Source organism: Thalassophryne amazonica, chromosome 18 (genome assembly GCF_902500255.1).
Source record: "Thalassophryne amazonica chromosome 18, fThaAma1.1, whole genome shotgun sequence".
Taxonomy (NCBI): domain Eukaryota; kingdom Metazoa; phylum Chordata; class Actinopteri; order Batrachoidiformes; family Batrachoididae; genus Thalassophryne; species Thalassophryne amazonica.
The window spans coordinates 46,341,401-46,366,844 of NC_047120.1; the positions used below are offsets into that span (position 1 = coordinate 46,341,401).

Below are 25,444 nucleotides of genomic sequence, written 5' to 3' on the forward strand. Positions count from 1 at the left end.
ACCACAACTGTATGATTCAATTATTGAGTAAAATCACTGAGTAGCCATGGAACATTACTCAATCAACAATGTATAGTATGTACATACTATGTACATTAAACTTTTTATTTAGTACAGTGTTAACTCACAAATGAAATGTATTAATTATTGTGCCAGCTCCTTGCTGAATAGCCAAGTTAGCTGCCTTAGAGAGCCATTTAAGGCTGCTACGCAAACAATAATTTAACAGGAACTGCTTTTGTACCTCCCGTTGGTCTTAAGGAGTGAAAGCAAAGTATGTACATCTGTTTTGGGGACATGTATTTCTGTATTAGAAGTAGTCCTGTATAATGTCCAAGTTCCATTGCTGGTGCAGATAGCATACGGTGAAGTGGATGAGAGACTGCAACTCCCCCGGGACGGGATGCCAAAGCCAGTAGCCATTTACAGCTGGGTGGACCGGGACGATGCAGCTGAATTGTTTCCATTAGAGCTGTATATTAACTTATATAATTCCCAACTCTGTTCGGAACATATATTTGCCTCAGAAGTCAACAGCAACAATTTGTGCTTGGATATAGGGACAGATCTTGTTTTTGATGAGTGAGCAAAGGCTTGTAACTTAAAAGTAACAAGAGCAATCACAGATTTCTGACGTCCGCCAATCCAGATCCAGATCACCTCCAAAATGCAGTGGAGTCTTCCAGTGCAGCCTTCCATGCCCTATTATCTATCTGTGGTGTAAATTTTGTGAGAATCCATGAAGCATTTTTGAAGTAATCCTTCAAACTTATATAAAGTGAAACTTGATCCACAATCCGGATCCAGATCAACTCCAAATATAATACGTATCTGTGTTGAAAACTTTGTCAAAATCCGTGCAGTAGTTTTGACGTAATCCTGCTAAGAGTAATCCTTCAAAGACTATATAAAGTGAAACTTGATCCAGAATCAGAATCCAGATCCACATCACCTCCAAAATTTAATGGAGTCTTCCACGGCCAAATATCTATCTGTGGTGAAAATTTCGTCAAAATTCGTGCAGTAGTTTTGATGTAATCCTGCTGACAGACAGACAGACAAATAAATGCAGGTCATTTTATTACATCCTTGGCGGACATAATAATGGCTTATAACGGGGTCACCAACTCTGCTCTGTGTCTACCTGCTGTAACCAGAGCTCATTAGTCAAGTCTGGCATGCTTTATTGGCTGAGCACACCTGATTTAGTTCATTATGACTGGATGAAGCAGGTGATATTTGGAACAGGTACTCTTCACGAGGAGGGTTTGTATCCCCTGACTTAAAGTAACCACAGAAGTAAGAAAGTTAAAACTTAATAGATTGCTGCAGGTAACTTTGGAACAATAGCGTAATTAAAAGTGTACTGCCTTTGGGTTTTTTTAAGATTTAAATCATAAAAAGAAATTTCCTTGGCACCACTATAATTTTATGTATTATCCTTTAAATAGGGAATTCATTTGCATTGTCTGGAAAAAATTAAGAGTTTCCCTGAAGGGAAAAAAATTCAAACAAACAGACTGCATGGAACCACAGTCAATAGTGATTCATACTGTCTATGTTTGCGACCACAGCGACATCATAGATCACGTGGGGCTTCTCCCCAACTTGTGCGAGGGATGCTTGGAAGCACAAGGTGACAGCCAATCACAATAGAGAGGCACAGTGACTCCAACTGGCTGTTTGCTCGAAAAAATAATCCAAGATGACGGAAAACTCTCTGCAACTGATTATTTCTGCATAAATCTCATTCTCATATATTTTGTAAAATTTAGCAAGAAATAAACACTTCTTAATCTAAAAATGCTGTTTTGAAACCAGATAACACCTCTGAAGTGATTTACAAGACATCTCTCGGGCGTTAGCATGTATGCGGGGTCAAAGATAACTTCCAGTAATGTCAAAATCTCATGCATGTACACACGCACTACCTCCTTGCACACTGTATTCACGGTTTTAGAGTATCCCAGAATCCTTTGCGCACTGTGGAGGGAGGTTTGATAATGGCTCAGCTTAATGCTAACTTTAACATTGGAAATGCCATAGACATGCTAACGCATTAGCATTGGTCCTGTTTTTAAAGGTATAAAATACATCTATCAACTGTTTCAGAAGGCCATAACAGGTCGATTTAACATAAAAAGGTAAATATTACTCACAGACATATGCTGTTTAGGGTTTAGTGGGGAAAAAATTAAGATAAAGCGAAATAAAACAAAGAACCAACAAAGCAGCAGATCGAAGATTGAAGCACTGCTTCATTGGTTCAAGGTTCAAGGTTCGTTCAGTTGATTATACAGACCCGCTGCAGGGTCTGTAATCAATGTAGAGAAATGATCATTTTCCTGACAAACACCGCCCAAAACAACGGCCACTCTGAAGGACCGATAAGGGAATCGTTAAGCAAAAAGGCTATTGATGTTGATGGATCGAATCATTTCTTAAGGATACCCAAAAAGAACCATAATAACAACACGCTGCTTTTTAAAAGTTTTTTTTTATAAAACTCACATTAAAGACTCACAATTATCTTAGTTAAACACCTAAATACATATTTTGGTTGAACTCACCTCCATAACGATGCAATGTTACAAACAAGTTGCTTGTTGCTTGTCCACTCCACCACCCGCAAACGCTTGTTTATACTGGCAATGAAATCTCGGCCTCCCCAGCAAGAACATGATTACACGTGAGATTTGACACCTTAAAGGCGTCAATTAAAAGGAAAACAAAATATGGAATCCCCCCCCCCCCCAGGTAAACACGTGAGACAGGAGGATGACAGACGTGTACTACAAATTCTTACCAATCAGCTTTTAGCTGGCCCCCTAACCCCACCTCTTGCTCCACCCTTGCTAACTGCCCTCCAGTAGAATTCTTAATTTTTCAAAAATAAAAATAATAATAAATAAATAAAAGCCATCGTTTCAATCACGTAATTTATGTCCAAATTGACGTCTTTTTTGTACCTTTAAAAAGTTTTCCCTGCTGCTTTAAGCATCATAAATCAGCTTGCTTCTCTCTCTCATCCTCGCGCGCAGTGATTTGGCGCTTCTCGCGCGCGCAGACAGCAGTGGCACAGCGCGCGCGCGCGCGCGCACACACACACACACACTGCCAGCGTGGGACTCGCTCGTGGGTCACACGGCAGCGGCTCGCGCGGTGGGTTGTGACGGACAGCAAGCACACGGGAGCCCCGTTCTCAGGTAGGAAAACCATTTTAGCTGTGATTATTCTGGCTGTGTGCGTGGCGTTTCGGCCCAAAATTTGTTGACTGCTATTTCCTGTCGACTAAATGTTTCTGTATTTGGCGTTTCTTTGTAACCAGCAAATGTTTGTACACACGTTTGCGTGTCCGTGGGTCTGAAGCCGTCTTTACTCCCTTTGTAGTGCTGTCATTTTTTTTGCTCTTACAAGTAGTTGTGTATTTCTTTTTTTCCAAACAAGGTCAAGAATTAAGGTTTAAGTGCTCGAACTTCTAAATGGTCTGGAAATTTGAATTTTAAATATAAGGCGTGCTGCCCCTAAATAAAAAATAGTTTAATTTTTAATATGCAGACAGATTTTTCACTTTATTCCAATGTGATAATTGTTATTGATAACACACACTGTGCAGAAAGGATGTACATATGAAATAAGTGTGTGACAATGTCCATAAAAGCTTCGAAAGGGATTGCAACATTTATATAAATATCAGTCATCAAAATAAATGCCTCTTAAAGCATTCTAGTATTTCTTTGAGTGGATAACGTTGAAGCATTTTGCAAAAAGGTGAGTATCATTTTTTTTTCTTTCTATATTGACTGGTTAATTAAAATATAAAGCATGAATTACCTTTTTTTTTCTTTTATTGAAACCTTAATTTAAAAAATTGTGTCAAATATGACTAAAAATAAGCTATTGAAGCACATTAGGAAAAGTGGAAACCACTTGAGGTTTGGGTCAAATCAAGGTGAGATCGTTTTTGTTAATTGAATTTTATCTGTGATAAATACCAACAGATTATTTTTTAAGTTTATTTATTTTTGTGTGTGTTTAGTATATGGAAAACGGCTTTATAAATTAAAAAAAGGTCATCATTGAAGAAAGCGTAACCTACTGAACCATGACCACAAGGACATATCAGAAAACACACCTGGACTGATAATGACATTTTTTTTTATAGTTACTTTTCAAACCAATTTAATTAAAGGCATAAGCATACATATCTTTAGCTTTGCTTTTGCATGTTACTTCATGCATTATTCATTCATTCATTCATTCATTCATTCATTTTCTCTACCTGCTTATTTCAGTTAAGGGTAACACGGGAGATGGAGCCTATCCTAGAGGTTTATGAGTGAGAGGCAAGTATTTCATGATGCCGAATTTTGAATTCAGCATTTGTTTGAGAAATTTTTCCACATACAAATCTTCTTACAGCTAATGTAAGTTTTAAAAATTTATAGTGGGAAAAATGCTCCAGAGACATTGAGATGAAGCATCTTCAAAAAACAAACGAACAAACAAGCAAACCTGCTTTAGGTGTGTGTTGTTTTAAATGGAAATGAGGTGCTGTGTGCCACGCCCCCTCTCAGATGGTGAGGTTCTACATGCACATGTAGATGTGTGGAACTTTGAGGATATTTATTGTGAAAGTCATGCCATACTTAGACACGTTAATATGCACACTCAGACTCTTAATTCTCTGACTTTGGGTTTCCTGAACTTCGTTGTTCCAGCTGTGTAGAATTTTGCACAATCAGTCCTTACTGAAAGTCACTGTCGGCATTGCTTGAGGGATTTCAGCGTCGCTCATATGTCTTATGAAAGCCCGCCTCTCGTGCTGTCATTACTGTGAGTGTTTCCATGGCGTACTGAGCTGCCACTCGATTCTGACAGAATGAACCGACTGAAACACCCAGAGGTGGTCCACATCATCATTTTCTGCATCCTCTTCAAATGACCTTGGTCTCATTCTGCGCCCTCTCTGCCAGCATCCAACCTAAATGGCTCCAAATGACGCCTGTCTGCCTGCCAACCACTGCTGCGCCCCCCCCCCACACACACACACACACACACACACACTAAGCGATGTTCTTTTCAACTGCATTCAAGCATGCATTTCCACTGTGAACAAAAGGTCCTTGATTGATCAAATCTCGCGCCTTTCACTGCCCACTCGCCGGAGTGATGCCGTGATGTTCCCTGTGAGAGACCAGGAGAGTGTATTTTTTTTTTTTTTTTTTTTTTTTTTTTTTTAAGTTCTGAGTGTGATTATTTTTGTTCTGTGTGTGTGTGCAGGTGGGCCAAGATTGCAACATAAAGCCATGCAAAAATTTAAGAATTAGCTATGCTACCATTCTCTCTAAAGACATAGGTCAATTTTAAAATTAGTGATATAATTTTAAACATATGCACAATTTACACAGATCAAATGGTACAAAATCACTTTTATAAGGCTACCTTTTACACGTAAATATGATTGGGGTTTTATGAAAATTCAGTATGGTATATCTTCTATTATAAATACCTATTCTAAGGTAGAACTCTACTAGTGTATACTAAAGTATATCTAAAAAAAGAAGAGTAGAGCCACTTAGGTGCCTGATCTTGAGAACCAAGGATGGTATGTATTTTTTTGTCATTTTTACCAAAGATTTAGAATTCTACCTCTGTGCATGCAGACACTTATCTGCTCTTGGCAAAATTTTATTGTAAAATCTCTTGCTTTAAACTTTTGTGACATATGTCCAGGATGTTTATATGTGGACTCCTGCTTTCTGTATGTGCGATGCCCACTGAACACAGTGTTATACCCACACAGACTGCAGGAAAAGGAGCGTGGAGAGAAATCCCCACCCACAAATTCTAAATGACCTAAGGCAAACATTTATTTTGGTATGCAGTAATCTTAAAGCTACTGGTACGGAGTATGTGTTGGATTCAATCAAGATTATATTTTGCATTTCTTGCCTGTCCTCTACAGATATCTTAGGGACAGCCAGAGTAGCATTTTGGCAGCATTTAATTTTTTTTATATATTTCTATTTATACATTTATTTGTTTATTTTTTTATTTTTTGAAGTTTAGTTCTTAAACATAATTTGCTTAAGGAGATTAAATATTCTTGAGTAGTCCCTGTAGATACAATCAGATTAAAATATAATATACTCGGCTGGTCATGCTAGGTCTAGCGGACTCCAGAACCACCCTGACTCTTGGTTACTGGACTGCTAGGAATATTCCATAAACAGATCAATGTAGTTGTTATAAATAAACTAATGTGGGATACTGCAAATGCATTCATCAAGAGAGTGCTAATTTATAATCCAGGTAGCAACCAAGATAGCTCACATGGTGGCTAGCCTAGCTCCAGAATATATGCAAATTCTTGTATGATTGGGTGTCTTCCAAAGCCGTGAATGTACCGTATTCGCTCGTCAGAGGGCCCAGGGACCTCCATGTGAAATTCTGCAGGAACATGGGGTGGGGGCGATGCACGAGCATATTATGCTTATTGGAACACCCATCTCAATAAAATGTCCGATTTAGATAGAACTTTATTGATCCCTTGGGAAGACTCCCTCAGGGAAATTGAGGAAATTTCATCACAAATAAAAAAAAAATAAATCACAAATAATGCACCTGTTTGCATCTGGGTTGTGTTTTTTTTTTTTTTTTTGTTCTTTTCTCATTCATTAAATGTGCCTTGTAATTAAATTCAATTTTGGGTGGGCGTGTGACTAATTTTCTTCAAAAAAAAAAGGGGGGGGTGGCTGATGCTCTGATGGACGAATACGGTATATTTATATTCAGCATCACACACACGCGCTAACCAGCCATGCTAAAGCTAGTTAGCATGGCTAGCTAGCATGTAAATGCACCAAAAACAAGCTTGTTGAGCTCATGTTAGAGCATTGTAATGTGAGATTTCTACCAACTTGATGAAATTGCTTAAAATCAAGTCAATTTTGTTATTTTTGATATTTGTATATGCATACTGACAACAGGACAGCTACCAGTTAGTATGAAAAATAAGAAACCACCACTTCACTAACCAGAAATGTTGTGATTTGAGTTTAGACATTTGACACATGCCTAGTTTATATTATCAGACCCATTTTATCAGTACTGGTGCACATCATTCTGCTACAACAGTAGGTCACATTCACACATTACATCTATCCAAAGCATTGGGGATTAAGTTGACCGACCCACCTATCTTTTCCTCCCCCTATTTTCACCACCTCAGAGCACTATTTGGCATTTGGCTGCAGCCTTCTGTCTCAGTAAAAACCATCAGCTGTGAAATTGAGAATAATCATGTGGAACGAGATTGGAATGGGGGTAGCTTGAGCTCGAGTCCTTCACTGTCAATGGACTCATGGTTCCTGCTGATAAAGTCGACCAAGGCCTGAACAATCACCCATAAAACGTTTGCCGTAGACACATTAGAAATATTAGTTTCTGTCATTGTCACACGTCATAAAAAATAATTATAGAAAATTCCCAGGTTTCAATGTGTAGATATTTGAGAGCTGCAATTTAGGTTTATTTTTATATTTGTTTATTATATCCTTTCAATTTACTGATCATTTATTTCAGATATAAAATATTAGAAAAAAATATCATAAGACCCCACAATCCAAAGTGATGCCAAAACCTGACAAATATCACATTTATAATTTTCGATAAATAACTATTATTTAAAAAACAGCAAATTTAAAGAGCCATGACCAGGAGATTTTTAGAATTTATTTTTACTGACTCATCCCTCAAGGGTCATTGATTACAGTGCAGAGCATTTCCATATGTTATACTATTACCATCAATACTTATTTGGAAAGAGAGGTTTCTCATATAATATTTCAAAAAGAATTTCTGCATTACTTAGAAAACAATCAGGCTTACATCTGTTATGAAAACCCATCACACATGCACACAGTCACAATGAACATGTTGACTACAGCAGCTGGAATTATCTGAATGTATTAATTTTATTGTCAATAACTGTTATCGTCATTAAATACAACATATGCAAACAGAATAATAAATACCAAACAAAACAAAAGTATTCATTTCAAACATTGCATCATAATTGTTTCAGGATATTTGAGTTCTTTTAAATTCATGAATATTTTTTATTTTTTTGATTGGCTCATTTTACAAAATAATTTCAGGTGGAAAACCTGATCTTTGATGATTTGTGTAGAAATGTTTTTCAACTCTTTACATCGAACAATTCAAACATTTAGATGAAGACACTGACATCAAGTAAAATTAAATATATAGAGGTCCATACAGCACCTGTATTATCCCTGTGCATCACTCTTTTTGCAGAAATAAAATGTAGATGAATATTACAGGAGGAAAAGAATGGTCGTCCATGTTGTCGAAATCAGACTGCTGCAGTCACGGTTCTGCCAGCGGCAGCCATTTTCTGCCCAGTAGATTATTGCTGCACCCGTTGTCTGTGGTAAAGCATTTCTTCTGCAGATGTCGAATGGCAGAGCAGCCAAAATGATAATTATATAGACAAGCATTGCCTTCTTTCTGTTTGACGAATCAGAAACAACCGCTCTGATGCTGAGTAAGTCAAAATGGGCAAATTGTGGAATTATAAGCCATCTTCAATGGATGTTTTTGCCGATAAACAACTGATCTCTACCCCCCAGCCTACCAACCTCCTCCTCCCAAAGCGCCTCACATCAGAAATAAAGGAATATATTTTTGCTTAAATCTCCCTTTGTAGTGGTAATTGCTCTCTGGCTGTGTCATTACAAGTCAAATGATGGGGTCATTCAAACGGCGATGGACATAACCTGCTTTTGCACTGATAACAGCGGCTGCTCGGAACAAAGACCCTCCCTAAAAAAAAAAAAGAAGAAGAAAAACAAAACTGATGGATGGACCTGAAGGTGGCAAAGCAGAATCCTTAAAGACAATGCAAAAATATCAAAGTGCTTTAAGAAGACCAATAAAATATGCAGTGTCAACATACGAGGGCTGTCAATAAAGTATAGGTCCTTTTTATTTTTTTTCAAAAACTATATGGATTTCATTCATATGTTTTTAGGTCAGACATGCTTGAACCGTCGTGCACATGCGTGAGTTTTTCCACGCCTGTCGGTGACGTCATTCACCTGTGAGCACTCCTTGTGGGAGGAGTCGTCCAGCCCCTCGTCGGAATTCCTTTGTCTGAGAAGTTGCTGAGAGACTGGCGCTTTGTTTGGTCAAGATTTTTTCTAAACCTGTGAGACACATCGAAGTGGACACAGTTCGAAAAATTAAGCTGGTTTTCGGTGAAAATTTTAATGGCTGATGAGAGATTTTGAGGTGATACTGTCACTTTAAGGACTTCCCACGGTGCGAGACGTCGCGCAGCGCTCTCAGGCGTCTGTCGTCAGCCTGTTTCAAGCTGAAAACCTCCACATTTCAGGCTGTATTGATCCAGGACGTCGTGAGAGAACAGAGAAGTTTCAGAAGAAGTCGGTTTCAGCATTTTATCCGGATATTCCACTGTTAAAGGAGATTTTTTTAATGAAAGACGTGCGGACGGGTCCGCGCGTCGGGACGCAGCCGGCGCGGGGCGGCGGCACAGGAAAAACACCTCCGTGTTGATAACCATTTGTAAAATCCAGGCGGCTTTTGATGGCTTTCAGTGGAGTGAGTATATGAGAAATTGTTTAACAGCTGGACATGTTCCAACTTGTCCTTAAGGCTTCCAACAGAGGTGTTTTTCCTGTGGCAGAGCGTCGCAGCGGCTGCGAGCCGACGCTGCAATCCGTCCGCACGTCTTTCATTAAAAAAATCTCCTTTAACACTGGAATATCTTGATAAAATGCTGAAACCGACTTCTTCTGAAACTTCTCTGTTCTCTCACGACGTCCTGGATCAATAGAGCCTGAAATGTGGAGGTTTTCAGCTTGAAACAGGCTGACGGCGGCGCCTGAGAGCGCTGCGCGACGTCTCGCTCCATGGGAAGTCCTTAAAGCGACAGTATCACCTCAAAATCTCTCATCAGCCATTAAAATTTTCACCGAAAACCAGCTTAATTTTTCGAACCGTGTCCACTTCGATGTGTCTCACAGGTTTAGAAAAAATTTCGATCAAACAAAGTGCCAGTCTCTCAGCAACTTCTCAGACAAAGGAATTCCGACGAGGGGCTGGACGACTCCTCCCACAAGGAGTGCTCACAGGCGAATGACGTCACCGACAGGCGTGGAAAAACTCACGCATGCGCACGAGGGTTCAAGCATGTCTGACCTAAAAACATATGAATGAAATCCATATAGTTTTTGAAAAAAATAAAAAAATGGTAAATGGACTGCATTTATATAGCGCTTTTCCATCTGCATCAGACGCTCAAAGCGCTTTACAATTATGCCTCACATTCACCCCGATGTCAGGGTGCTGCCATACAAGGCGCTCACTACACACCATGAGCAATAGGGGATTAAAGACCTTGCCCAAGGGCCCTTAGTGATTTTCCAGTCAGGCAGGGATTTGAACCCATGATCTTCTGGACTCAAGCCCAATGCCTTAACCACTAGACCATCACCTCCCCGGTGATGGCCTAGAAAAAGGCCTATACTTTATTGACAGACCTCGTAAATTGGTCAGTCCTGAGCTGTGACATATTGAAGGAGTGAGTGGCTGTGCAGTGAACAGTTTGGTTTCGCTGTTTTCACAGCTGGTGTGTCACTGTAAGGATGTGCTGGTGAAACATAAGAGTAGGGCTGCAGCAATAATCAGTTAACTGGTGTTCATTTTTTATTCATATAGGATAAGGTTTTCTGCAGTTATTCTTTAAAAGTTCCAAATTCACAGATTCAAATATTATATTAAAATAACTTTTTTCCTTTTTTTGTGAAATACATATCTCAGAATATATATGCCCCTGCGACCCGAACCCGGAAAAGCGGTTGAAGGTGAGTGAGTGAGTGAGAATATATATGTACAATCCTATGAAAGTTTTCATTTTTTTTCTTTAATGATTTAAAGCTGCTACATATCTAATAATTCTAAAGCATAAGTAACATGTGGGATCACTTTTCACTTAAATTTTAAGTGATTATAAATTGAAGGTTGGTGATAAAATCTGTTTTTAGATGGCCTCATGCAAAACAAGAATCACATTGTCTTAATTAGGTTTTTAAAATTAGATTTGTAACTTGATAATTGATTAGTTTAATTAAAATAAAAAAATCTCTATTTTCTTACAATACAAATCTTTGGCTTTATCAAATGAGATTTTCTGTTGACCCACTAATGAAAAAAAGAACATTTCATGCAAAATTGATTTCCCATATAAAAATACTATAAGTAACTATAAATACCGAAGTGTTATTCATTGGCAAGAATCTCTCTTGTAATGAGTATGACTGATTTGTTACCTCCGCCAATGAAATTGAGCAGAGATTATGTTTTTGCCTGTTTGTTTGTTTGCTACCTCCGCCCAACTTTGTTGGTAATGTTTTCGCCCCTGCTTTTTTGTTTGTGAACAGCCTGGAACCCACAATTTTTCATGTATCTTTTTTTTAAACAGAGGATTCGTATCCTGATAGGCAATAACTGATTCAATTTTTGAGGTCAAAGGTCAGAGTCAAGAAACATCTTGTAATTTTGGAAAAATCCTTATCCTTTAAGAATGAACAAATTTTCAAAAATTCATAACTCTGTCAAAAAAGGTCTCTTTTTTTCATATTTGAGAGCGTTATGTAGGATGGCATCCTTTATCGACGGATCCACATCTGATCTGGATTGCATATTTTGTGGCCATTTAAATTCAACATTGAAAACGCCATTTAATGTATATCAATCAATCAATCAATCAATTTTTTTATATAGCGCCAAATCACAACAAACAGTTGCCCCAAGGCGCTTTATATTGTAAGGCAAGGCCATACAATAATTATGTAAAACCCCAACGGTCAAAACGACCCCCTGTGAGCAAGCACTTGGCTACAGTGGGAAGGAAAAACTCCCTTTTAACAGGAAGAAACCTCCAGCAGAACCAGGCTCAGGGAGGGGCAGTCTTCTGCTGGGACTGGTTGGGGCTGAGGGAGAGAACCAGGAAAAAGACATGCTGTGGAGGGGAGCAGAGATCGATCACTAATGATTAAATGCAGAGTGGTGCATACAGAGCAAAAAGAGAAAGAAACAATGCATCATGGGAACCCCCCAGCAGTCTACGTCTATAGCAGCATAACTAAGGGATGGTTCAGGGTCACCTGATCCAGCCCTAACTATAAGCTTTAGCAAAAAGGAAAGTTTTAAGCCTAATCTTAAAAGTAGAGAGGGTGTCTGTCTCCCTGATCTGAATTGGGAGCTGGTTCCACAGGAGAGGAGCCTGAAAGCTGAAGGCTCTGCCTCCCATTCTACTCTTACAAACCCTAGGAACTACAAGTAATCCTGCAGTCTGAGAGCGAAGCGCTCTATTGGGGTGATATGGTACTACGAGGTCCCTAAGATAAGATGGGACCTGATTATTCAAAACCTTATAAGTAAGAAGAAGAATTTTAAATTCTATTCTAGAATTAACAGGAAGCCAATGAAGAGAGGCCAATATGGGTGAGATATGCTCTCTCCTTCTAGTCCCCGCCAGTACTCTAGCTGCAGCATTTTGAATTAACTGAAGGCTTTTTAGGGAACTTTTAGGACAACCTGATAATAATGAATTACAATAGTCCAGCCTAGAGGAAATAAATGCATGAATTAGTTTTTCAGCATCACTCTGAGACAAGACCTTTCTGATTTTAGAGATATTGCGTAAATGCAAAAAAGCAGTCCTACATATTTGTTTAATATGCGCTTTGAATGACATATCCTGATCAAAAATGACTCCAAGATTTCTCACAGTATTACTAGAGGTCAGGGTAATGCCATCCAGAGTAAGGATCTGGTTAGACACCATGTTTCTAAGATTTGTGGGGCCAAGTACAATAACTTCAGTTTTATCTGAGTTTAAAAGCAGGGAATTAGAGGTCATCATGTCTTTATGTCTGTAAGACAATCCTGCAGTTTAGCTAATTGGTGTGTGTCCTCTGGCTTCATGGATAGATAAAGCTGGGTATCATCTGCGTAACAATGAAAATTTAAGCAATACCGTCTAATAATACTGCCTAAGGGAAGCATGTATAAAGTGAATAAAATTGGTCCTAGCACAGAACCTTGTGGAACTCCATAATTAACTTTAGTCTGTGAAGAAGATTCCCCATTTACATGAACAAATTGTAATCTATTAGACAAATATGATTCAAACCACTGCAGCGCAGTGCCTTTAATACCTATGGCATGCTCTAATCTCTGTAATAAAATTTTATGGTCAACAGTATCAAAAGCAGCACTGAGGTCTAACAGAACAAGCACAGAGATGAGTCCACTGTCCGAGGCCATAAGAAGATCATTTGTAACCTTCACTAATGCTGTTTCTGTGCTATGATGAATTCTAAAACCTGACTGAAACTCTTCAAATAGACCATTCCTCTGCAGATGATCAGTTAGCTGTTTTACAACTACCCTTTCAAGGATTTTTGAGAGAAAAGGTTGGAGATTGGCCTATAATTAGCTAAGATAGCTGGGTCAAGTGATGGCTTTTTAAGTAATGGTTTAATTACTGCCACCTTAAAAGCCTGTGGTACATAGCCAACTAACAAAGATAGATTGATCATATTTAAGATCGAAGCATTAAATAATGGTAGGGCTTCCTTGAGCAGCCTGGTAGGAATGGGGTCTAATAAACATGTTGATGGTTTGGATGAAGTAACTAATGAAAATAACTCAGACAGAACAATCGGAGAGAAAGAGTCTAACCAAATACCGGCATCACTGAAAGCAGCCAAAGATAACGATGCGTCCTTGGGATGGTTATGAGTAATTTTTTCTCTAATAGTTAAAATTTTGTTAGCAAAGAAAGTCATGAAGTCATTACTAGTTAAAGTTAATGGAATACTCAGCTCAATAGAGCTCTGACTCTTTGTCAGCCTGGCTACAGTGCTGAAAAGAAACCTGGGGTTGTTCTTATTTTCTTCAATTAGTGATGAGTAGAAAGATGTCCTAGCTTTACGGAGGGCTTTTTTTATAGAGCAACAGACTCTTTTTCCAGGCTAAGTGAAGATCTTCTAAATTAGTGAGACGCCATTTCCTCTCCAACGTACGGGTTATCTGCTTTAAGCTACGAGTTTGTGAGTTATACCACGGAGCCAGGCACTTCTGATTTAAAGCTCTCTTTTTCAGAGGAGCTACAGCATCCAAAGTTGTCTTCAATGAGGATGTAAAACTATTGACGAGATACTCTATCTCACTTACAGAGTTTAGATAGCTACTCTGCACTGTGTTGGTATATGGCATTAGAGAACATAAAGAAGGAATCATATCCTTAAACCTAGTTACAGCGCTTTCTGAAAGACTTCTAGTGTAATGAAACTTATTCCCCACTGCTGGGTAGTCCATCAGAGTAAATGTAAATGTTATTAAGAAATGATCAGACAGAAGGGAGTTTTCAGGGAATACTGTTAAGTCTTCTATTTCCATACCATAAGTCAGAACAAGATCTAAGATATGATTAAAGTGGTGGGTGGACTCATTTACTTTTTGAGCAAAGCCAATAGAGTCTAATAATAGATTAAATGCAGTGTTGAGGCTGTCATTCTCAGCATCTGTGTGGATGTTAAAATCGCCCACTATAATTATCTTATCTGAGCTAAGCACTAAGTCAGACAAAAGGTCTGAAAATTCACAGAGAAACTCACAGTAACGACCAGGTGGACGATAGATAATAACAAATAAAACTGGTTTTTGGGACTTCCAATTTGGATGGACAAGACTAAGAGTCAAGCTTTCAAATGAATTAAAGCTCTGTCTGGGTTTTTGATTAATTAATAAGCTGGAATGGAAGATTGCTGCTAATCCTCCGCCCCGGCCCGTGCTACGAGCATTCTGACAGTTAGTGTGACTCGGGGGTGTTGACTCATTTAAACTAACATATTCATCCTGCTGTAACCAGGTTTCTGTAAGGCAGAATAAATCAATATGTTGATCAATTATTATATCATTTACCAACAGGGACTTAGAAGAGAGAGACCTAATGTTTAATAGACCACATTTAACTGTTTTAGTCTGTGGTGCAGTTGAAGGTGCTATATTATTTTTTCTTTTTGAATTTTTATGCTTAAATAGATTTTTGCTGGTTATTGGTAGTCTGGGAGCAGGCACCGTCTCTACGGGGATGGGGTAATGAGGGGATGGCAGGGGGAGAGAAGCTGCAGAGAGGTGTGTAAGACTACAACTCTGCTTCCTGGTCCCAACCCTGGATAGTCACGGTTTGGAGGATTTAAGAAAATTGGCCAGATTTCTAGAAATGAGAGCTGCTCCATCCAAAGTGGGATGGATGCCATCTCTCCTAACAAGACCAGGTTTTCCCCAGAAGCTTTGCCAATTATCTATGAAGCCCACCTCATTTTTTGGACACCACTCAGACAGCCAGCAATTCAAGGAGAACATGCGGCTAAACATGTCACTCCCGGTCTGATTGGGGAGGGGCCCAGAGAAAACTACAGAGTCCGACATTGTTTTTGCAAAGTTATACACCGATTTAATGTTAATTTTAGTGACCTCTGATTGGCGTAACCGGGTGTCATTACTGCCGACGTGAATTACAATCTTACCAAATTTATGCTTAGCCTTAGCCAGCAGTTTCAAATTTCCTTCAATGTCGCCTACTCTGGCCCCCGGAAGACAATTGACTATGGTTGCTGGTGTCGCTAACTTCACATTTCTCAAAACAGAGTCGCCAATAACCAGAGTTTGATCCTCGGCGGGTGTGTCGTCGAGTGGGGAAAAACGGTTAGAAATGTGAACGGGTTGGCGGTGTACACGGGGCTTCTGTTTAGGGCTACGCTTCCTCCTCACAGTCACCCAGTCGGCCTGCTTTCCCGGCTGCTCGGGATCTGCCAGGGGGTAACTAACGGCGGCTAAGCTACCTTGGTCCGCACTGACTACAGGGGCCTGGCTAGCTGTAGAATTTTCCACGGTGCGGAGCCGAGTCTCCAATTCGCCCAGCCTGGCCTCCAAAGCTACGAATAAGCTACACTTATTACAAGTACCGTTACTGCTAAAGGAGGCCAAGGAATAACTAAACATTTCACACCCAGAGCAGAAAAGTGCAGGAGAGACAGGAGAAGCCGCCATGCTAAATCGGCTAAGAGCTAGTAGCTGCGCTAAGCTAGCGGATTCCTAAAAACACGCAAAGTGAATAATGTGTAAATAATTTAGAGGTGATTCAGCAGAAGGAGTGCTTTAGTTAAGGCACGTAAAGATTACACTGGGAAACAAATCGTAATCTAGATAACTAGATCAATCTAACTGCGCAGATTAAACAGCTAACAGATACAGCAAAACACCGCTGTGCTCCGGAACAGGAAGTGATACAATACCGCAGTGAGAGCCAACCACCAGTAGAGGCAAGCCTGCATTATATGCTGCATTATATCTTAATCAGATGTGCCCTAATCACTCGTATATTTGAAAGTGAGGTGCAGGGTGGCACCCACTATCGCCTGACAAAGTTTGATCCTGATGTGATCCGGATTGTGGATTTTGTGGGCAATAAATTTGAATTTAACATTGAAAACCCCATTTAATGTATATTTTACATTATATCTTAATCATACATGCCCCAATCACTGTCATATTTGAATATGAGGTGCAGGCAATAGTGAGTGCCAGACTCACTATTGCCTGAAAAAGTGTGATCCAAATCTGATCCGGATTGTGGATTTTGTGGACATTTGAATTTAATATTGAAAAGCCCATTTGGTGTACATTTTGCATTATATCTCAATCAAAAGTGTCTGTCACTCTCATTTTTCTGTTATGGATTTATCTTCACCACCAAAATTGGATGCAGGTTCCAATTTTATGCCTTTTTGTCCATCTTCCAGTTATCATTTGGAAACCAAGTGCCAAAAAGTGATGACAAATTGGGTTTTCTTAAAAAGAAGACCTGAAAGTTCAGCTACAATTTGCCAGAAGGTACATCTGAGATGCAAGGCTAGATTTAATGTTTTGGTGAAAGAAAACCCTCCTTTGTCCCACTTCATCATGAAGCTGTATAGCTGGGGATACAAAATGCAAAACATGCACTAGGCACAATTTCTCCAATCACAACCACAGAAACCTATAACTTCTGGGTTGTCGGTGGCTTTTCTCACTCTTCTCCTTCTTGCACAGTCACTCAGTTTTTGAGAACTATCTACTTTACACAAATTTACCATAGAGTGCCATACTGTTTGTATTTCTTCATAACTAATGTAAATAAAGTTCAAGACATTCAGTGACTTGGAAATGTTCATGTTTCCATCCCCTGACTTGTCTGAAGAAAACTGGCAATTAAACTAATTATTTACAGGTATTATACTAAAGGGGCTGATAATTTATGCAACCCATCATCTTGGCTTTTATATTTTTACTTAATTTATATCAAGTTGTAGAGATTTACTTTCAGTTTGAAGATAATTTTAGAAATTTTTATATTGAGAAGCCTGATTTACTTTTTGTATTTGAAATGCCATAAACACATTAAAATGTGTTAAATACCAAGGGGCTGAATAGCTTTGCAAGCCACCGTAAATACAGAGTCTATTGCTAACTGTGGAGTGCAGTTTGAGTTGTTTTCACTGTAATGTTAGCCTTCTTTTTTTTTTTTTTTTTTAGCCTTTTAAGCTATGTGTTAACTTTATGAACCAGTCACATGTCACCATGTCACACTGTTTATTAGTTGGTTAACCTACACAGAAATGTCAACTATATGCAAATATTCACCTAATAACTTAAATATGTTTGTTTGACTCACAACAGACTCAGATCAGATATTTTTCATGTCTCAAATGCGTTTCGCCTGTAGTTGCACAAAATAGTGTGTGTGCCACATCAATGACATGGCTGATCTATCATGCAATTCTTTGCCAAGAATTTTTTTTAATCATCACTTCTCATTGATTTGTTTTTTTTTATATAGCACACAGTAGTGTAATTTTTGTGTGATTTTTTCTGTAAATCATCGACATCAGCTCCCTGACGGTTGAGAAAATTGCCTGATATTTGTTGTGTAGAAGCACTGAGCTGATTGTCTTTGTCATGTGGAAGGACAGACAGACACCTTGAGGGCCATGTGGGAAGTTCCATTTCTGCACGGCCCATTACCTCACCATTCCCCTGCAGCTGGGTTGTGGGTGCACAGTAGGCAACAATGTATGTGTGTGATTGTCTGCATTTGTGCAGGCGTACACACGTAAGGGCGTATGGCTTCGATGCAGCCATTTTGGATGACACACTCCCATGCATGTGCTGTTATACGGCGCCGTCCTCTGTCTTTGTTCATCTAATCCCAGCTCATCCAGCAGTTACACACAATAATTATTCCAAGCCTAGGATTTAAAACACTTCGCAACATCAGTATATATCATACATAAACACATATTATGTATGTTATGTTAGTTGCCTTATGAAGAGAACATGCAAACCTGTGCATGGAAACACACAGAACATAAGACCAGAGTAATGATATTTAAATATAAAACTTAACAATATGGCAACACAGAAACTGCAAATAACATTTCACAGTAATGGCAAATAACTATTGTTGTTATGCTATATTTGATGGTTTCTACATTTTATTTCTTTTAGATGAAGATTTTGTTCTATTTTATTATGTATTTTAATCTAGCTGAGTAAATTATAATGTTTTTTTCTTTCAGGTTTGTCTTAATTTTCTTAGCAGATAGTGAAGACTGATATCTGTTATGCATGCCTATGCTGCCAGGGTGGTCAAGAAAGTCACATTAAAAATATGATCTGGTATGTTTATGGACATCTGTATCCCAGTGCTAGTATTAGAAAAAGTAAAACAGTGTAACCCTATTACTTTTATTTATGTTTGAGGCACCTGAGTGCATAATGATGATGATAATAATAAAACCTTATTTGTACATCACCTTGTTTACAAGAAATGCAGCTCAAAGTGCTTTACATAAAGATATATCACACTTTCACAACATACCTCAGGATTATTTAAAACATGTACGAGGGCTGTCAATAAAGTATAGGTCCTTTTTATTTTTTTCAAAAACTATATGGATTTCATTCATATGTTTTTAGGTCAGACATGCTTGAACCCTCGTGTGCATGCGTGAGTTTTTCCATGCCTGTCGGTGACGTCGTTCGCCTGTGAGCACTCCTCGTGGGAGGAGTCGTCCAGCCCCTCGTCGGAATTCCTTTGTCTGAGAAGTTGCTGAGAGACTGGCGCGTTGTTTGATCAAAATTTTTTCTAAACCTGTGAGACACATCGAAGTGGACACGGTTCGAAAAATTAAGCTGGTTTTCAGTGAAAATTTTAACGGCTGATGAGAGATTTTGAGGTGATTCTGTCGCTTTAAGGACTTCCCACGGTGCGAGACGTCGCTCAGCGCTCTCAGGCAGCGTCATCAGCCTGTTCAAGCTGAAAACCTCCACATTTCAGGCTCTATTGATCCAGGACGTCGTGAGAGAACAGAGAAGTTTCAGAAGAAGTCGGTTTCAGCATTTTATCCGGATATTCCACTGTTAAAGGAGATTTTTTTTTAATGAAAGACGTGCGGACGGGTCCGCGCGTCGGCTCGCAGCCCCCGCAACGCTCCGCCACAGGAAAAACACCTCAGTTGGAAGTCTTAAGGACAAGTTGGAACATGTCCTGCTGTTAAACAATTTCTCATATACTCACTCCACTGAAAGCCATCAAAAGCCACCTGGATTTTACAAATGGTTATCAACACGGAGGTGTTATTCCTGTGCCGCCGCACCGCGTCGGCTGCGTCCCACAAGGAGTGCTCACAGGCGAATGACGTCACCGACAGGCGTGGAAAAACTCACGCATGCGCACGAGGGTTCAAGCATGTCTGACGTAAAAACATATGAATGAAATCCATATAGTTTTTGAAAAAAATAAAAAGGACCTATACTTTATTGACAGCCCTGGTATTGTAGTGATTGAAACAATTGAACTAAAAACTTTTTTAAATTTTAGAAAGCAATGAAAATAAATGCCTACATGTTCCTGATATAGAAATAGTATCTATTTATTTGTAGAGATTAACAGTTCAAATGAAAATACATTGTTGTTGTTTGTGCCCACGCCTACATTTGAATTTTTTGATGTTGTGTTTTTTTTTTTTTTTTTTTTAAGCAGGGTTAAGGGATTTCATAAGGATCAAGTAATGAATTTTGGGTTAATTTAAAATGACATTTTCATAATAAAGTATGAATTAGAATGCACATCGTATTAGACTGAGTAGGTCAAGACATTATTATGGAAATTACAGATTTCATGCAGGTAAGGGAGGTGTTTTATATGCTGCAAATATTGAAATCAAGGGAAGGTTTAATAATGTTTATTGAAAATAATTGTAGATTAACATTTGGCTCAAGCTGATCAACTCTTCCTTGGGCAAAGGCCCACCTCTTCATCAAATGTAACTGAAATCTCTTGTCATTTTGAATTATGTTTAGCCGCATGTTCTCCTTGAATTGCTGGCTGTCTGAGTGGTGTCCAAAAAATGAGGTGGGCTTCATAGATAATTGGCAAAGCTTCTGGGGAAAATCTGGTCTTGTTAGGAGAGACGGCATCCATCCCACTTTGGATGGAGCAGCTCTCATTTCTAGAAATCTGGCCAATTTTCTTAAATCCTCCAAACCGTGACTATCAATCAATCAATTTTATTTATATAGCGCCTAATCGCAACAAACAGTTGCCCCAAGGCGCTTTATATTGTAAGGCAAGGCCATACAATAATTACGTAAAAACCCCAATGGTCAAAACGACCCCCTGTGGGCAAGCACTTGGTGACAGTGGGAAGGAAAAACTCCCTTTTAACAGGAAGAAACCTCCAGCAGAACCAGGCTCAGGGAGGGGCAGTCTTCTGCTGGGACTGGTTGGGGCTGAGGGAGAGAACCAGGAAAAAGACATGCTGTGGAGGGGAGCAGAGATCAATCACTAATGATTAAATGCAGAGTGGTGCATACAGAGCAAAAAGAGAAAGAAACAGTGCATCATGGGAACCCCCCAGCAGTCTAAGTCTATAGCAGCATAACTAAGGGATGGTTCAGGATCCAGCCCTAACTATAAGCTTTAGCAAAAAGGAAAGTTTTAAGCCTAATCTTAAAAGTAGAGAGGGTGTCTGTCTCCCTGATCCGAATTGGGAGCTGGTTCCACAGGAGAGGAGCCTGAAAGGTGAAGGCTCTGCCTCCCATTCTGCTCTTACAAACCCTAGGAACTACAAGTAAGCCTGCAGTCTGAGAGCGAAGCGCTCTATTGGGGTGATATGGTACTATGAGGTCCCTAAGATAAGAAGGGACCTGATTATTCAAAACCTTATAAGTAAGAAGAATAATTTTAAATTCTATTCTATCCAGGGTTGGGACCAGGAAGCAGAGTTGTAGTCTTACACACCTCTCTGCAGCTTCTCTCCCCCTGCCATCCCCTCATTACCTCATCCCCGTAGAGACGGTGCCTGCTCCCAGACCACCAATAACCAACAAAAATCTATTTAAGCATAAAAATTCAAAAAGAAAAAATAATATAGCACCTTCAACTGCACCACAGACTAAAACAGTTAAATGTGGTCTGTTAAACATTAGGTCTCTCTCTTCTAAGTCCCTGTTTTATTTGTTTTATTTGTTATTATCTATCGTCCACCTGGTCGTTACTGTGAGTTTCTCTGTGAATTTTCAGACCTTTTGTCTGACTTAGTGCTTAGCTCAGATAAGATAATTATAGTGGGCGATTTTAACATCCACACAGATGCTGAGAATGACAGCCTCAACACTGCATTTAATCTATTATTAGACTCAATTGGCTTTGCTCAAAATGTAAATGAGTCCACCCACCACTTTAATCATATCTTAGATCTTGTTCTGACTTATGGTATGGAAATTGAAGACTTAACTGTATTCCCTGAAAACTCCCTTCTGTCTGATCATTTCTTAATAACATTTACATTTACTCTGATGGACTACCCAGCAGTGGGGAATAAGTTTCATTACACTAGAGGTCTTTCAGAAAGCGCTGTAACTAGGTTTAAGGATATGATTCCTTCTTTATGTTCTCTAATGCCATATACCAACACAGTGCAGAGTAGCTACCTACCTCATTGAAGACAACTTTGGATGCTGTAGCTCCTCTGAAAAAGAGAGCTTTAAATCAGAAGTGCCTGGCTCCGTGGTATAACTCACAAACTCGTAGCTTAAAGCAGATAACCCGTAAGTTGGAGAGGAAATGGCGTCTCACTAATTTAGATCTTCACTTAGCCTGGAAAAACAGTCTGTTGCTCTATAAAAAAGCCCTCCGTAAAGCTAGGACATCTTACTACTCATCACTAATTGAAGAAAATAAGAACAACCCCAGGTTTCTTTTCAGCACTGTAGCCAGGCTGACAGAGTCAGAGCTCTATTGAGCCGAGTATTCCTTTAACTTTAACTAGTAATGACTTCATGACTTTCTTTGCTAATAAAATTTTAACTATTAAAGAAAAAATTACTCATAACCATCCCAAAGACGTATCGTTATCTTTGGCTGCTTTCCGTATTTGGTTAGACTCTTTCTCTCAGATTGTTCTGTCTGAGTTATTTTCATTAGTTACTTCATCCAAACCATCAACATGTCTATTAGACCCCATTCCTAGCAGGCTGCTCAAGGAAGCCCTACCATTAATTAATGCTTCGATCTTAAATATGATCAATCTATCTTTATTAGTTGGCTATGTACCACAGGCTTTTAAGGTGGCAGTAATTAAACCATTACTTAAAAAGCCATCACTTGACCCAGCTATCTTAGCTAATTATAGGCCAATCTCCAACCTTCCTTTGCTCTCAAAAATTCTTGAAAGGGTAGTTGTAAAACAGCTAACTGATCATCTGCAGAGGAATGGTCTATTTGAAGAGTTTCAGTCAGGTTTTAGGATCCATCATAGTACAGAAACAGCACTAGTGAAGGTTACAAATGATCTTCTTATGGTCTCAGACAGTGGACTCATCTCTGTGCTTGTTCTGTTAGACCTCAGTGCTGCTTTTGATACTGTTGACCATAAAATTTTATTACAGAGGTTAGAGCATGCCATAGGTATTAAAGGCACTGCGCTGCAGTGGTTTGAATCATATTTATCTAATAGATTACAATTTGTTCATGTAAATGGGGAATCTTCTTCACAGGCTAAGGTTAATTATGGAGTTCCACAAGGTTCTGTGCTAGGACCAATTTTATTCACTTTATACATGCTTCCCTTAGGCAGTATTATTAGACGGCATTGCTTAAATTTTCATTGTTACGCAGATGATACCCAGCTTTATCTATCCATGAAGCCAGAGGACACACACCAATTAGCTAAACTGCAGGATTGTCTTACAGACACAAAGACATGGATGACCTCTAATTTCCTGCTTTTAAACTCAGATAAAACTGAAGTTATTGTACTTGGCCCCACAAATCTTAGAAACATGGTGTCTAACCAGATCCTTACTCTGGATGGCATTACCCTGACCTCTAGTAATACTGTGAGAAATCTTGGAGTCACTTTTGATCAGGATATGTCATTCAATGCGCATATTAAACAAATATGTAGGACTGCTTTTTTGCATTTGCGCAATATCTCTAAAATTAGAAAGGTCTTGTCTCAGAGTGATGCTGAAAAACTAATTCATGCATTTATTTCCTCTAGGCTGGACTATTGTAATTCATTATTATCAGATTGTCCTAAAAGTTCCCTGAAAAGCCTTCAGTTAATTCAAAATGCTGCAGCTAGAGTACTAACGGGGACCAGAAGGAGAGAGCATATCTCACCCATATTGGCCTCTCTTCTTTGGCTTCCTGTTAATTCTAGAATAGAATTTAAAATTCTTCTTCTTACTTATAAGGTTTTGAATAATCAGGTCCCATCTTATCTTAGGGACCTCATAGTACCATATCACCCCAATAGAGCGCTTCGCTCTCAGACTGCAGGCTTACTTGTAGTTCCTAGGATTTGTAAGAGTAGAATGGGAGGCAGAGCCTTCAGCTTTCAGCCTCCTCTCCTGTGGAACCAGCTCCCAATTCAGATCAGGGAGACAGACACCCTCTCTACTTTTAAGATTAGGCTTAAAACTTTCCTTTTTGCTAAAGCTTATAGTTAGGGCTGGATCAGGTGACCCTGAACCATCCCTTAGTTATGCTGCTATAGACTTAGACTGCTGGGGGGTTCCCATGATGCACTGAGTGTTTCTTTCTCTTTTTGCTCTGTATGCACCACTCTGCATTTAATCATTAGTGATTGATCTCTGCTCCCCTCCACAACATGTCTTTTTCCTGGTTCTCTCCCTCAGCCCCAACCAGTCCCAGCAGAAGACTGCCCCTCCCTGAGCCTGGTTCTGCTGGAGGTTTCTTCCTGTTAAAAGGGAGTTTTTCCTTCCCACTGTCGCCAAGTGCTTGCTCACAGGGGGTCGTTTTGACCGTTGGGGTTTTTGCGTAATTATTGTATGGCCTTGCCTTACAATATAAAGCCTTGGAGCAACTGTTTGGCGCTATATAAATAAAATTGATTGATTGATTGAATTATCCTGCTAGCTGCCAGACAAGCAAAGATCTGAAAACAGAATCTACTTGGCAGAGGTGATTAAAATCATTTCATTGGGCTTTAAGCACAAAATGTACACACATACACATGGAAATTACCTTTTTTATACCATGGAGACATTAATTAAGCTTGCAGAAACAAGGGTTTAATGATGATTTATTGACTCATTCTTTAATTGTACTCTGAATTTCTAGTTTCATTTCTTTTAAGCAGTTGGTATCCAGTCAACAACTGAAGGACACAATAAATATCTTCATCCACAGTTAAGTAGTATTATTGACACAAATATGTTCCACAGCTTTTAGCACTGTATGTAAATATTTCAAGGTTTGAAGTGTACAACTTATACTTGTTACTTGCAATAGTAGTATCATTAATTTACTGTTCTGTATAAAAAATTTGATGCAATGCTTGCAACACCAACAGTGTCAAACTCATGTCTTAAAGCCTGAAATTAACTTTAGTTTGGCTTTAACAATCAGGTCGGTGCATTTAATGGAAGAGCTACTCACGTGCTTCTGCATGCCCTACTACCCCACGAAACCAGTGAAATAATTCAGGAAATTAACCGATCTTATCTAGGGAATGCACCTAATTAAAAGCCAATCCAATTTAGCTTGCTGGGTTTCCAATACAAGTCAGCACAGATAAGACCTCAGAGGATGGAGGAGTCGGGTAATGATGGTGAGGGAGAGCAGCGATCTTATCTTCAGTTATTTGTCAAGGTTGACGTTATTTGCTCTGGAAATAAAGCAACATCGAAACAGCATTTCTTGTACAAGTGACAATCTAACAGAATCTTTTTTGACTCTGTAACATTAAAG

At 39.1% G+C, this 25,444-nt stretch overlaps 1 protein-coding gene across 3 annotated transcripts in view; it reads left to right on the top strand.

Annotated features, from left to right (window-relative positions):
• The first annotated feature begins 3,040 nt into the window (after positions 1–3,040).
• LOC117531028 (zinc finger protein 385C-like) overlaps positions 3,041–25,444 on the top strand; it is a 117,639-nt gene continuing 95,235 nt past the window's right edge. For all 3 annotated transcript variants that reach the window (XM_034194029.1, XM_034194032.1, XM_034194031.1), the window contains exon 1: positions 3,041–3,206. The gene's annotated coding sequence lies outside the window, so the exon portion shown is untranslated. The remainder of the gene's footprint in view (positions 3,207–25,444) is intronic.